This window comes from Hypanus sabinus (genome assembly GCF_030144855.1).
Source record: "Hypanus sabinus isolate sHypSab1 chromosome X1 unlocalized genomic scaffold, sHypSab1.hap1 SUPER_X1_unloc_4, whole genome shotgun sequence".
Lineage (NCBI taxonomy): Eukaryota > Metazoa > Chordata > Chondrichthyes > Myliobatiformes > Dasyatidae > Hypanus > Hypanus sabinus.
This window is the reverse complement of record NW_026778973.1, coordinates 1,334,545-1,348,821: the sequence shown is the minus strand read 5'-3', so window position 1 is coordinate 1,348,821 and position 14,277 is coordinate 1,334,545.

Below are 14,277 nucleotides of genomic sequence, written 5' to 3'. Positions count from 1 at the left end.
TAAATGCTGGCAGTGGTTCCAGGGATGGGTAATAAATGCTAGCAATGGATCGAAGGATGGAGAATAAATGCTGGCAGTGGTTCCAGGGATGGGTAATAAATGCTAGCAATGGATCCAGGGATGGGTAATAAATGCTGGCAGTGTGTCAAGGGATTGGTAATAAATGCTGGCAGTGGATACAGGGATGGGTGATAATTCTGGCAGTGGATCCAGGGTAGGTGATAAATGCTGGCAGTGGATGAAGGGATGGGTAATAAATGCTGGCAGTGGTTTCAGGGATGGGTAATAAATGCTGACTGTGGATGAAGGGATGGGTAATAAATGCTAGCAATGGATTCAGAGATGGGTCATAAATGTTGGCATTGGATCCAGGGATGGGTAATAAATGCTGGCAGTGGTTTCAGGGATGGGTGATAAATGCTGGCAGTGGATGAAGGGATGGGTAATAAATGCTGGCAGTGGTTTCAGGGATGGGTAATAAATGCTGACTGTGGATGAAGGGATGGGTAATAAATGCTAGCAATGGATTCAGAGATGGGTCATAAATGTTGGCATTGGATCCAGGGATGGGTAATAAATGCTGGCAGTGGTTTCAGGGATGGGTAATAAATGCTGACTGTGGATGAAGGGATGGGTAATAAATGCTTGCAGTGGATTCAGGGATGGGTAATAAATCCTGACTGTGGATGAAGGGATGGGTAATAAATGCTAGCAATGGATTCAGGGATGGGTAATAAATGTTGGCATTGGATCCAGGGATGTGTAATACATGCTGGCAGTGGATCCAGGGATGGGCAATAAATGCTTGTAGTGGATCCAGGGATGAGTAATAAATGCTGGCACAGGATCCAGGGATGGGTAATAATTGCTGACAGTGGATGAAGGGATGGGTAATAAATGCTAGCAATGGATTCAGGGATGGGTAATAAATGTTGGCATTGGATCCAGGGATGGGTAATAAATGCTGACTGTGGATGAAGGGATGGGTAATAAATGCTGACTGTGGATGAAGGGATGGGTAATAAATGCTGGCAGTGGATTCAGGAATGGGTAATAAATGCTGACTGTGGATAAAGGGATGGGTAATAAATGCTAGCAATGGATTCAGGGATGGGTAATAAATGTTGGAATTGGATCCAGGGATGGGTAATAAATGCTGACTGTGGATGAAGGGATGGGTAATAAATGCTAGCAATGGATTCAGGGATGGGTAATAAATGTTGGCATTGGATCCAGGGATGGGTAATAAATGCTGGCAGTGGATTCAGGGATGGGTAATAAATGCTAGCAATGGATCCAGGGATGGGTAATGAATGCTAGCAATGGATCCAGGGATGGGTAATGAATGTCTGGCAATGAAGTCAGGGATAGGTAATAAATGCTGGCAGGTGTCAAGGGATTGGTAATAAATGCTGGCAGTGGATCCAGGGATGGGTTATAATTCTGGCAGTGGATCCAGGGATAGGTGATAAATGCTGGCAGTGGATGAAGGGATGGGTAATAAATGCTGGCAGTGGAACCAGGGATGGTTTATAATTCTGGCAGTGGATCCAGGGATGGGTAATAAATGCTGGAAGTGGATCCAGGGATAGGTGATAAATGCTGGCAGTGGATCCAGGGATGAATAATAAATGCTGGCAGTAGATCCAGGGATGGGTAATAAATGCTGGCAATGGATCCAGGGATGGGTAATAAATGCTAGAAATGGATCCAGGGATGCGTAATAAACGCTGGCAGTGGATGAAGGGATGGGTAATAGACGCTGGCAGTGGATCCAGGGATGTGTTATAATTCTGGCAGTGGATGGAGGGATGGGTTATAAATGCTGACAGTGCATCCAGGGATGGGTAATAAATGCTGGTAGTGGATTCAGGGATGGGTAATAAATGCTGACTGTGGATTCAGGGATGGGTAATAAATGCTGACTGTGGATCCAGGGATGGGTAATAAATGCTAGCAATGGATCGAGGGATTGGTAATAAATGCTAGCAAATGATCCAGGGATGGGTAATGAATGTCTGCCAATGAACCCAGGGATAGGTAATAAATGCTTGTAGAGGATCCAGGGATTTGTAATAAATGCTAGCAATGGATCCAGGGAAGGGTAATAAATGCTGACAGTGGATCCAGGGATTGGTAACAAATGCTAGCAATGGATCCAGGGATGGGTTATAATTCTGGCAGTGGATCAAGGGATGGGTTATAAATGCTGGCAGTGGATGGAGGGATGGGTTATAAATGCTGACAGTGCATCCAGGGATGGGTAATAAATGCTGGCCATGGATCCAGGAATGGGTAATAAATGCTGGTAGTGGATCCAGGGATGGGTAATAATTGCTGACAGTGGATGAAGGGATGGGTAATAAATGCTAGTAATGGATCCACGAATGGGTAATAAATGCTGACAGTGCATGAAGGTATGGGTAATAAATGCTGGGAGTGGATCCAGGGAAGGGTAATCAATGCCAGCAGTGGATCAGGGGATGGGTTATAATTCTGGCAGTGGATCCAGGGATGGGTAATAAACGCTGGCAGTGGATGAAGGGATGGGAAATACATGCTGGCACTGGATCCAGGGATGGGTAATAAATGTTAGCAATGGATCCAGGGATGGGTAATAAATGCTGGTATGGATTCAGGGATGGGAAATAAATGCTGGCAGTGCATTCAGGGATGGGTTATAATTCTGGCAGTGGATGAAGGGATGGGTAATAAATGCTAGCAATGGATCCAGGGATAGGTAATAAATGCTGGTATGGATGAAGGGATGGGTAATAAATGCTGGTATGGATGAAGGGATGGGTAATAAATGCTGGCAGTGGATCCAGTGATAGGTAATAAATGCTAGCAGTGGATCTAGGGATGGGTAATAAATGCTAGCAGTGGATCCAGGGATGGGTAATAAATTCTGCTATGGATGAAGGGATGGGTAATAAATGCAGGCAGTGGATCCAATGATGGGTAATAAATGCTGGCAATGGATCCAGGGATGGGTAATAAATGCTGACAGTGGATGAAGGGATGGGTGATAAATGCTAGCAATGGATCCAGGGATGGGTAATAAATGCTGACAGTGGATGAAGGGATTGGTAATAAATGCTGGTAGTGGATCCAGAGATGGGTAATAAATGCTAGCAGTGGATCAAGGGATGGGTAATAACTGTTCGTAGTGGATCCAGGGATGGGTAATAAATGCTGGCAGTGGATCCAGGGATGGGTAATAAATGCTGGCAGAGGATCCAGGGATGTGTAATAAATGCTGGCAGTGGATTCAGGAATGGGTTATAATTCTGGCAGTGGATCCAGGGATTGGTAATAACTTTTCGTAGTGGATCCAATGATGGGTAATAAACGCTGGCAGTGGATGAAGGGATGGGTAATAAATGCTGACAGTGGATCCAGGGATGGGTAATAAATGCTGGCAGTGGATCCAGGGATGGGTAATAAATACTGGCAGTGGATGAAGTGATGGGTAATAAATGCTGACAGTGGATCCAGGGATGGGTAATAACTTTTCGTAGTGGATCCAGGGATGGGTAATAAATGCTGACAGTGGATGAAGGGATGGGTAATAAATGCTAGCAATGGATCCAGGAAAGGGTTATAATTCTGGCAGTGGATCCAGGGATTGGTAATAACTTTTCGTAGTGGATCCAATGATCGGTAATAAACGCTGGCAGTGGATGAATGGATGGGTAATAAATGCTGAGAGTGGATCCAGGGATGGGTAATAAATGCTGGCAGTGTATACAGGGATGGGTAATAAATGCTGGCAGTGGATGAAGGGATGGGTAATAAGCGCTGGCAGTGGATCCAGGGGTGGGTTATAATTCTGGCAGTGGATCCAGTGATGGGTAATAAATGCTAGCAATGGATCCAGGGATAGGTAATAAATGCTAGCAATGGATCCAGGGATGGGTAATAAATGCTGACAATGTATGAAGGAATGGGTAATAAATGCTAGCAATGGATCCAGGAATGGGTTATAATTCTGGCAGTGGATCCAGGGATTGGTAATAACTTTTCGTAGTGGATCCAATGATCGGTAATAAACGCTGGCAGTGTATGAATGGATGGGTAATAAATGCTGAGAGTGGATCCAGGGATGGGTAATAAATGCTGGCAGTGTATCCAGGGATGGGTAATAAATGCTGGCAGTGGATGAAGGGATGGGTAATAAATGCTGACAGTGGATCCAGGGATGGGTAATAAGCGCTGGCAGTGGATCCAGGGGTGGGTTATAATTCTGGCAGTGGATCCAGTGATGGGTAATAAATGCTAGCAATGGATCCAGGGATAGGTAATAAATGCTAGCAATGGATCCAGGGATGGGTAATAAATGCTGACAATGTATGAAGGAATGGGTAATAAATGCTAGCAATGGATTCAGGGATGGGTCATAAATGTTGGCATTGGATCCAGGGATGGGTAATAAATGCTAGCAATGGATCCAGGAATGGGTAATGAATGTCTGGCAATGAACTCAGGGATAGGTTATAAATGCTGACAGTGGATCCAGGGATGGGTAATAAATGCTAGTAAGTGATCTAAGGATGGAGAATAAATGCTGGCTGTGGTTCCAGGGATGGGTAATAAATGCTAGTAAGTGATCTAAGGATGGAGAATAAATGCTGGCTGTGGTTCCTGGGATGGGTAATAAATGCTAGCAATGGATCCAGGGATGGGTAATAAATGCTGGCAGTGTGTCAAGGGATTGGTAATAAATGCTGGCAGTGGATCCAGGGATGGGTTATAATTCTGGCAGTGGATCCAGGGATAGGTGATAAATGCTGGCAGTGGATGAAGGGATGGGTAATAAATGCTGGCAGTGGATCCAGGGATTGGTTATAATTCTGGCAGTGGATCCAGGGATGGGTTATAAATGCTGGAAGTGGATCCAGGGATAGGTTATAAATGCTGGCAGTGGATCCAGGGATGGGTAATAAATGCAGGCAGTGGATCCAGGGATGGGTAATAAATGCTGGCAATGGATCCAGGGATGGGTAATAATTGCTAGAAATGGATCCAGGGATGCGTGATGAACGCTGGCAGTGGATGAAGGGATGGGTATTAAATGCAGGCAGTGTGTCAAGGGATTGGTAATAAATGCTGGCAGTGGATACAGGGATGGGTTATAATTCTGGCAGTGGAACCAGGGATGGGTAATAAATGCTGGCAGTGCATTCAGGGATGGGTTATAATTCTGGCAGAGGATCCAGGGATGGGTAATAAATGCTGGCAGTGCATTCAGGGATGGGTTATAATTCTGGCAGAGGATCCAGGGATGGGTAATAAATGCTGGCATTGGATCCAGGAATGGGTTATAATTCTGGCGGTGGATCCAGGGATGGGTTATAATTCTGGCAGTGGATCCAGGGATGGGTTATAATTCTGGCAGTGGATCCAGGGATGGGTAATAAATGCTGGCAGTAGATCCAGGGATGGGTTATAATTCTGGCAGTGGATGGAGGGATGGGTTATAAATGCTGACAGTGCATCCAGGGATGGGTAATAAATGCTGGCAATGGATCCAGGGATGGGTAATAAATGCTGGTAGTGGATCCAGGGATTGGTAACAAATGCTAGCAATGGATCCAGGGATTGGTTATAATTCTGGCAGTGGATGGAGGGATGGGTTATAAATGCTGACAGTGCATCCAGGGATGGGTAATAAACGCTGGCAGTGGATCCATGGATGGGTTATAAAATGCTGGCAGTGGATCCAGGGATGGGTTATAATTCTGGCAGTGGATGGAGGGATGGGTTATAAATGCTGACAGTGCATCCAGGGATGGGAAATAAATGCTGGCAATGGATCCAGTGATGGGTAATAAATGCTGGCAATGGATCCAGGGATGGGTAATAAATGCTTGTAGTTGATCCAGGGATAGGTGATAAATGCTGGCGATGGATCCAGGGATTGGTAATAAATGCTAGCAGTGGATCCAGGGATGGGTAATAAATGCCAGCAGAGGATCCAGGGATGGGTTATGAATGTCTGGCAATGAACTCAGGGATGGGTAATAAATGCTGGCAGGAGATCCAGGGATGGGATATAAATGCTGACAGTGCAACCAGGGATTGGTAATAAATGCTAGGAATGGATCCAGGGATGGGTAATAAATGCTGACGGTGGATCCAGGAATGGGTAATAAATGCTAGCAATGGATCCAAGGATGGAGAATAAATGCTGGCAGTGGTTCCAGGGATGGGTAATAAATGCTAGCAATGGATCGAAGGATGGAGAATAAATGCTGGCAGTGGTTCCAGGGATGGGTAATAAATGCTAGCAATGGATCCAGGGATGGGTAATAAATGCTGGCAGTGTGTCAAGGGATTGGTAATAAATGCTGGCAGTGGATACAGGGATGGGTGATAATTCTGGCAGTGGATCCAGGGTAGGTGATAAATGCTGGCAGTGGATGAAGGGATGGGTAATAAATGCTGGCAGTGGTTTCAGGGATGGGTAATAAATGCTGACTGTGGATGAAGGGATGGGTAATAAATGCTAGCAATGGATTCAGAGATGGGTCATAAATGTTGGCATTGGATCCAGGGATGGGTAATAAATGCTGGCAGTGGTTTCAGGGATGGGTGATAAATGCTGGCAGTGGATGAAGGGATGGGTAATAAATGCTGGCAGTGGTTTCAGGGATGGGTAATAAATGCTGACTGTGGATGAAGGGATGGGTAATAAATGCTAGCAATGGATTCAGAGATGGGTCATAAATGTTGGCATTGGATCCAGGGATGGGTAATAAATGCTGGCAGTGGTTTCAGGGATGGGTAATAAATGCTGACTGTGGATGAAGGGATGGGTAATAAATGCTTGCAGTGGATTCAGGGATGGGTAATAAATCCTGACTGTGGATGAAGGGATGGGTAATAAATGCTAGCAATGGATTCAGGGATGGGTAATAAATGTTGGCATTGGATCCAGGGATGTGTAATACATGCTGGCAGTGGATCCAGGGATGGGCAATCAATGCTTGTAGTGGATCCAGGGATGAGTAATAAATGCTGGCACAGGATCCAGGGATGGGTAATAATTGCTGACAGTGGATGAAGGGATGGGTAATAAATGCTAGCAATGGATTCAGGGATGGGTAATAAATGTTGGCATTGGATCCAGGGATGGGTAATAAATGCTGACTGTGGATGAAGGGATGGGTAATAAATGCTGACTGTGGATGAAGGGATGGGTAATAAATGCTGGCAGTGGATTCAGGAATGGGTAATAAATGCTGACTGTGGATAAAGGGATGGGTAATAAATGCTAGCAATGGATTCAGGGATGGGTAATAAATGTTGGAATTGGATCCAGGGATGGGTAATAAATGCTGACTGTGGATGAAGGGATGGGTAATAAATGCTAGCAATGGATTCAGGGATGGGTAATAAATGTTGGCATTGGATCCAGGGATGGGTAATAAATGCTGGCAGTGGATTCAGGGATGGGTAATAAATGCTAGCAATGGATCCAGGGATGGGTAATGAATGCTAGCAATGGATCCAGGGATGGGTAATGAATGTCTGGCAATGAAGTCAGGGATAGGTAATAAATGCTGGCAGGTGTCAAGGGATTGGTAATAAATGCTGGCAGTGGATCCAGGGATGGGTTATAATTCTGGCAGTGGATCCAGGGATAGGTGATAAATGCTGGCAGTGGATGAAGGGATGGGTAATAAATGCTGGCAGTGGAACCAGGGATGGTTTATAATTCTGGCAGCGGATCCAGGGATGGGTAATAAATGCTGGAAGTGGATCCAGGGATAGGTGATAAATGCTGGCAGTGGATCCAGGGATGAATAATAAATGCTGGCAGTAGATCCAGGGATGGGTAATAAATGCTGGCAATGGATCCAGGGATGGGTAATAAATGCTAGAAATGGATCCAGGGATGCGTAATAAACGCTGGCAGTGGATGAAGGGATGGGTAATAGACGCTGGCAGTGGATCCAGGGATGTGTTATAATTCTGGCAGTGGATGGAGGGATGGGTTATAAATGCTGACAGTGCATCCAGGGATGGGTAATAAATGCTGGTAGTGGATTCAGGGATGGGTAATAAATGCTGACTGTGGATTCAGGGATGGGTAATAAATGCTGACTGTGGATCCAGGGATGGGTAATAAATGCTAGCAATGGATCGAGGGATTGGTAATAAATGCTAGCAAATGATCCAGGGATGGGTAATGAATGTCTGCCAATGAACCCAGGGATAGGTAATAAATGCTTGTAGAGGATCCAGGGATTTGTAATAAATGCTAGCAATGGATCCAGGGAAGGGTAATAAATGCTGACAGTGGATCCAGGGATTGGTAACAAATGCTAGCAATGGATCCAGGGATGGGTTATAATTCTGGCAGTGGATCAAGGGATGGGTTATAAATGCTGGCAGTGGATGGAGGGATGGGTTATAAATGCTGACAGTGCATCCAGGGATGGGTAATAAATGCTGGCCATGGATCCAGGAATGGGTAATAAATGCTGGTAGTGGATCCAGGGATGGGTAATAATTGCTGACAGTGGATGAAGGGATGGGTAATAAATGCTAGTAATGGATCCACGAATGGGTAATAAATGCTGACAGTGCATGAAGGTATGGGTAATAAATGCTGGGAGTGGATCCAGGGAAGGGTAATCAATGCCAGCAGTGGATCAGGGGATGGGTTATAATTCTGGCAGTGGATCCAGGGATGGGTAATAAACGCTGGCAGTGGATGAAGGGATGGGAAATACATGCTGGCACTGGATCCAGGGATGGGTAATAAATGTTAGCAATGGATCCAGGGATGGGTAATAAATGCTGGTATGGATTCAGGGATGGGAAATAAATGCTGGCAGTGCATTCAGGGATGGGTTATAATTCTGGCAGTGGATGAAGGGATGGGTAATAAATGCTAGCAATGGATCCAGGGATAGGTAATAAATGCTGGTATGGATGAAGGGATGGGTAATAAATGCTGGTATGGATGAAGGGATGGGTAATAAATGCTGGCAGTGGATCCAGTGATAGGTAATAAATGCTAGCAGTGGATCTAGGGATGGGTAATAAATGCTAGCAGTGGATCCAGGGATGGGTAATAAATTCTGCTATGGATGAAGGGATGGGTAATAAATGCAGGCAGTGGATCCAATGATGGGTAATAAATGCTGGCAATGGATCCAGGGATGGGTAATAAATGCTGACAGTGGATGAAGGGATGGGTGATAAATGCTAGCAATGGATCCAGGGATGGGTAATAAATGCTGACAGTGGATGAAGGGATTGGTAATAAATGCTGGTAGTGGATCCAGAGATGGGTAATAAATGCTAGCAGTGGATCAAGGGATGGGTAATAACTGTTCGTAGTGGATCCAGGGATGGGTAATAAATGCTGGCAGTGGATCCAGGGATGGGTAATAAATGCTGGCAGAGGATCCAGGGATGTGTAATAAATGCTGGCAGTGGATTCAGGAATGGGTTATAATTCTGGCAGTGGATCCAGGGATTGGTAATAACTTTTCGTAGTGGATCCAATGATGGGTAATAAACGCTGGCAGTGGATGAAGGGATGGGTAATAAATGCTGACAGTGGATCCAGGGATGGGTAATAAATGCTGGCAGTGGATCCAGGGATGGGTAATAAATACTGGCAGTGGATGAAGTGATGGGTAATAAATGCTGACAGTGGATCCAGGGATGGGTAATAACTTTTCGTAGTGAATCCAGGGATGGGTAATAAATGCTGACAGTGGATGAAGGGATGGGTAATAAATGCTAGCAATGGATCCAGGAAAGGGTTATAATTCTGGCAGTGGATCCAGGGATTGGTAATAACTTTTCGTAGTGGATCCAATGATCGGTAATAAACGCTGGCAGTGGATGAATGGATGGGTAATAAATGCTGAGAGTGGATCCAGGGATGGGTAATAAATGCTGGCAGTGCATCCAGGGATGGGTAATAAATGCTGGCAGTGGATGAAGGGATGGGTAATAAGCGCTGGCAGTGGATCCAGGGGTGGGTTATAATTCTGGCAGTGGATCCAGTGATGGGTAATAAATGCTAGCAATGGATCCAGGGATAGGTAATAAATGCTAGCAATGGATCCAGGGATGGGTAATAAATGCTGACAATGTATGAAGGAATGGGTAATAAATGCTAGCAATGGATCCAGGAATGGGTTATAATTCTGGCAGTGGATCCAGGGATTGGTAATAACTTTTCGTAGTGGATCCAATGATCGGTAATAAACGCTGGCAGTGTATGAATGGATGGGTAATAAATGCTGAGAGTGGATCCAGGGATGGGTAATAAATGCTGGCAGTGTATCCAGGGATGGGTAATAAATGCTGGCAGTGAATGAAGGGATGGGTAATAAATGCTGACAGTGGATCCAGGGATGGGTAATAAGCGCTGGCAGTGGATCCAGGGGTGGGTTATAATTCTGGCAGTGGATCCAGTGATGGGTAATAAATGCTAGCAATGGATCCAGGGATAGGTAATAAATGCTAGCAATGGATCCAGGGATGGGTAATAAATGCTGACAATGTATGAAGGAATGGGTAATAAATGCTAGCAATGGATTCAGGGATGGGTCATAAATGTTGGCATTGGATCCAGGGATGGGTAATAAATGCTGGCAGTGGTTTCAGGGATGGGTAATAAATGCTGACTGTGGATGAAGGGATGGGTAATAAATGCTAGCAATGGATTCAGAGATGGGTCATAAATGTTGGCATTGGATCCAGGGATGGGTAATAAATGCTGGCAGTGGTTTCAGGGATGGGTAATAAATGCTGACTGTGGATGAAGGGATGGGTAATAAATGCTTGCAGTAGATTCAGGGATGGGTAATAAATGTTGGCATTGGATCCAGGGATGGGTAATAAATGCTGACAGTGGATCCAGGGATGGGTAATAAATACTAGCAATGGATCCAGGGATGGAGAATAAATTCTGGCAGTGGTTCCAGGGATGAGTAATAAATGCTAGCAATGGATCCAGGGATTGGTAATAAATGCTGGCAATGGATCCAGGGATTGGTAATAAATGCTGGCAGTGGATCCAGGGATGGGTAATAAATGCTAGCAATGGATCCACGAATGGGTAATAAATGCTGACAGTGCATGAAAATATGGGTAATAAATGCTGGGAGTGGATCCAGGGAAGGGTAATAAATGCTAGCAGTGGATCAGGGGATGGGTTATAATTCTGGCAGTGGATCCAGGGATGGGTAATAAATGCTGGCAATGGATCCAGGGATTGGTAATAAATGCTGGCAGTGGATCCAGGGATGGGTAATAAATGCTAGCAATGGATCCACGAATGGGTAATAAATGCTGACAGTGCATGAAAATATGGGTAATAAATGCTGGGAGTGGATCCAGGGAAGGGTAATAAATGCTAGCAGTGGATCAGGGGATGGGTTATAATTCTGGCAGTGGATCCAGGGATGGGTAATACATGCTGGCAGTGGATCCATGGATGGGTAATAAATGCTGGCACTGGATCCAGGGATGGGTAATAAATGCTAGCAATGGATCCAGGGTTGGGAAAAAAATGCTAGCAATAGATCCAGGGATGGGAAATAAATGCTAGCAATAGATCCAGGGATGGGTATGAAATGGTTGTAGTGGATCCAGGGAAGGGTAATAAATGCTAGCAATGGATCCAGGGATGGGAAATACATGCTGGCACTGGATCCAGGGATGGGTAATAAATGCTAGCAATGGATCCAGGGATAGGTAATAAATGCTGGTATGGATGAAGGGATGGGTAATAAATGCTGGTATGGATGAAGGGATGGGTAATAAATGCTGGCAGTGGATCCAGTAATAGGTAATAAATGCTAGCAGTGGATCTAGGGATGGGTAATAAATGCTAGCAGTGGATCCAGGGATGGGTAATAAATGCTGCTATGGATGAAGGGATGGGTAATAAATGCTGGCAGTGGATCCAATGATGGGTAATAAATGCTGGTAGTGGATCCAGGGATTGGTAATAAATGCTAGCAATGGATCCAGGGATGGGTAATAAATGCTGGCAGTGGATCCAGGGATGGGTAATAAATGCTGGCACTGCATCCAGGGATGTGTAATAAATGCTGGTAGTGGATCCAGGGATGAGTAATAAATGCTGGCAGTGGATCCAGGAATGGGTTATACTTCTGGCAGTGGATCCAGGGATGGGTAATAAATGCTGGCAGTGGATGAAGGGATGGGTAATAAATGCTGGCAGTGTGTCAAGGGATGGGTAATAAATGCTGGCAGTGTGTCAAGAGATGGGTAATAAATGCTGGCAGTGGATCCAGGGATGGGCAATAAATGCTGGTAGTGGATCCAGGGATGAGTAATAAATGCTGGCACTGGATCCAGGGATGGGTAATAAATGCTGACAGTGGATGAAGGGATGGGTAATAAATGCTAGCAATGGATTCAGGGATGGGTAATAAATGTTGGCATTGGATCCAGGGATGGGAAATACATGCTGGCACTGGATCCAGGGATGGGTAATAAATGCTAGCAATGGATCCAGGGATAGGTAATAAATGCTGGTATGGATGAAGGGTTGGGTAATAAATGCTGGTATGGATGAAGGGATGGGTAATAAATGCTGGCAGTGGATCCAGTGATAGGTAATAAATGCTAGCAGTGGATCTAGGGATGGGTAATAAATGCTAGCAGTGGATCCAGGGATGGGTAATAAATGCTGCTATGGATGAAGGGATGGGTAATAAATGCTGGCAGTGGATCCAATGATGGGTAATAAATGCTGGCAATGGATCCAGGGATGGGTAATAAATGCTGACAGTGGATGAAGGGATGGGTAATAAATGCTAGCAATGGATCCAGGGATGGGTAATAAATGCTGACAGTGGATGAAGGGATTGGTAATAAATGCTGGTAGTGGATCCAGAGATGGGTAATAAATGCTAGCAGTGGATCAAGGGATGGGTAATAACTGTTCGTAGTGGATCCAGGGATGGGTAATAAATGCTGGCAGTGGATCCAGGGATGGGTAATAAATGCTGGTAGTGGATCCAGGGATGGGTAATAAATGCTGGGAGTGGATCCAGGCATGGGTTACAATTCTGGCAGTGGATCCAGGCATGGGTTATAATTGTGGCAGTGGGTCCTGGGATGGGTTATAATTCTGGCAGTTGATGGAGGGATGGGTTATAAATGCTGACAGTGCATCCAGGGATGGGTAATAAATGCTGGCAATGGATCCAGGGATAGGTGATAAATGCTGGCGATGGATCCAGGGATGGGTAATGAATGTCTGGCAATGAACCCAGGGATAGGTAATAAATGCTGGTAGTGGATCCAGGGATTGGTAATAAATGCTAGCAATGGATCCAGGGATGGGTAATAAATGCTGGCAGTGGATCCAGGGATGGGTAATAAATGCTGGCACTGCATCCAGGGATGTGTAATAAATGCTGGTAGTGGATCCAGGGATGAGTAATAAATGCTGGCAGTGGATCCAGGAATGGGTTATACTTCTGGCAGTGGATCCAGGGATGGGTAATAAATGCTGGCAGTGGATGAAGGCATGGGTAATAAATGCTGGCAGTGTGTCAAGGGATGGGTAATAAATGCTGGCAGTGTGTCAAGAGATGGGTAATAAATGCTGGCAGTGGATCCAGGGATGGGCAATAAATGCTGGTAGTGGATCCAGGGATGAGTAATAAATGCTGGCACTGGATCCAGGGATGGGTAATAAATGCTGACAGTGGATGAAGGGATGGGTAATAAATGCTAGCAATGGATTCAGGGATGGGTAATAAATGTTGGCATTGGATCCAGGGATGGGTAATAAATGCTGGCAGTGGATTCAGGGATGGGTAATAAATGCTGACTGTGGATGAAGGGATTGGTAATAAATGCTGGCACTGGATCCAGGGATGTGTAATACATGCTGGCAGTGGATCCAGGGATGTGTAATAAATGCTTGTAGTGGATCCAGGGATGAGTAATAAATGCTGGCACTGGATCCAGGGATGGGTAATAATTGCTGACAGTGGATGAAGGGATGGGTAATAAATGCTAGCAATGGATTCAGGGATGGGTAATAAATGTTGGCATTGGATCCAGGGATGGGTAATAAATGCTGACTGTGGATGAAGGGATGGGTAATAAATGCTGACTGTGGATGAAGGGATGGGTAATAAATGCTGGCAGTGGATTCAGGGATGGGTAATAAATGCTGACTGTGGATGAAGGGATGTGTAATAAATGCTAGCAATGGATTCAGGGATGGGTAATAAATGTTGGAATTGGATCCAGGGA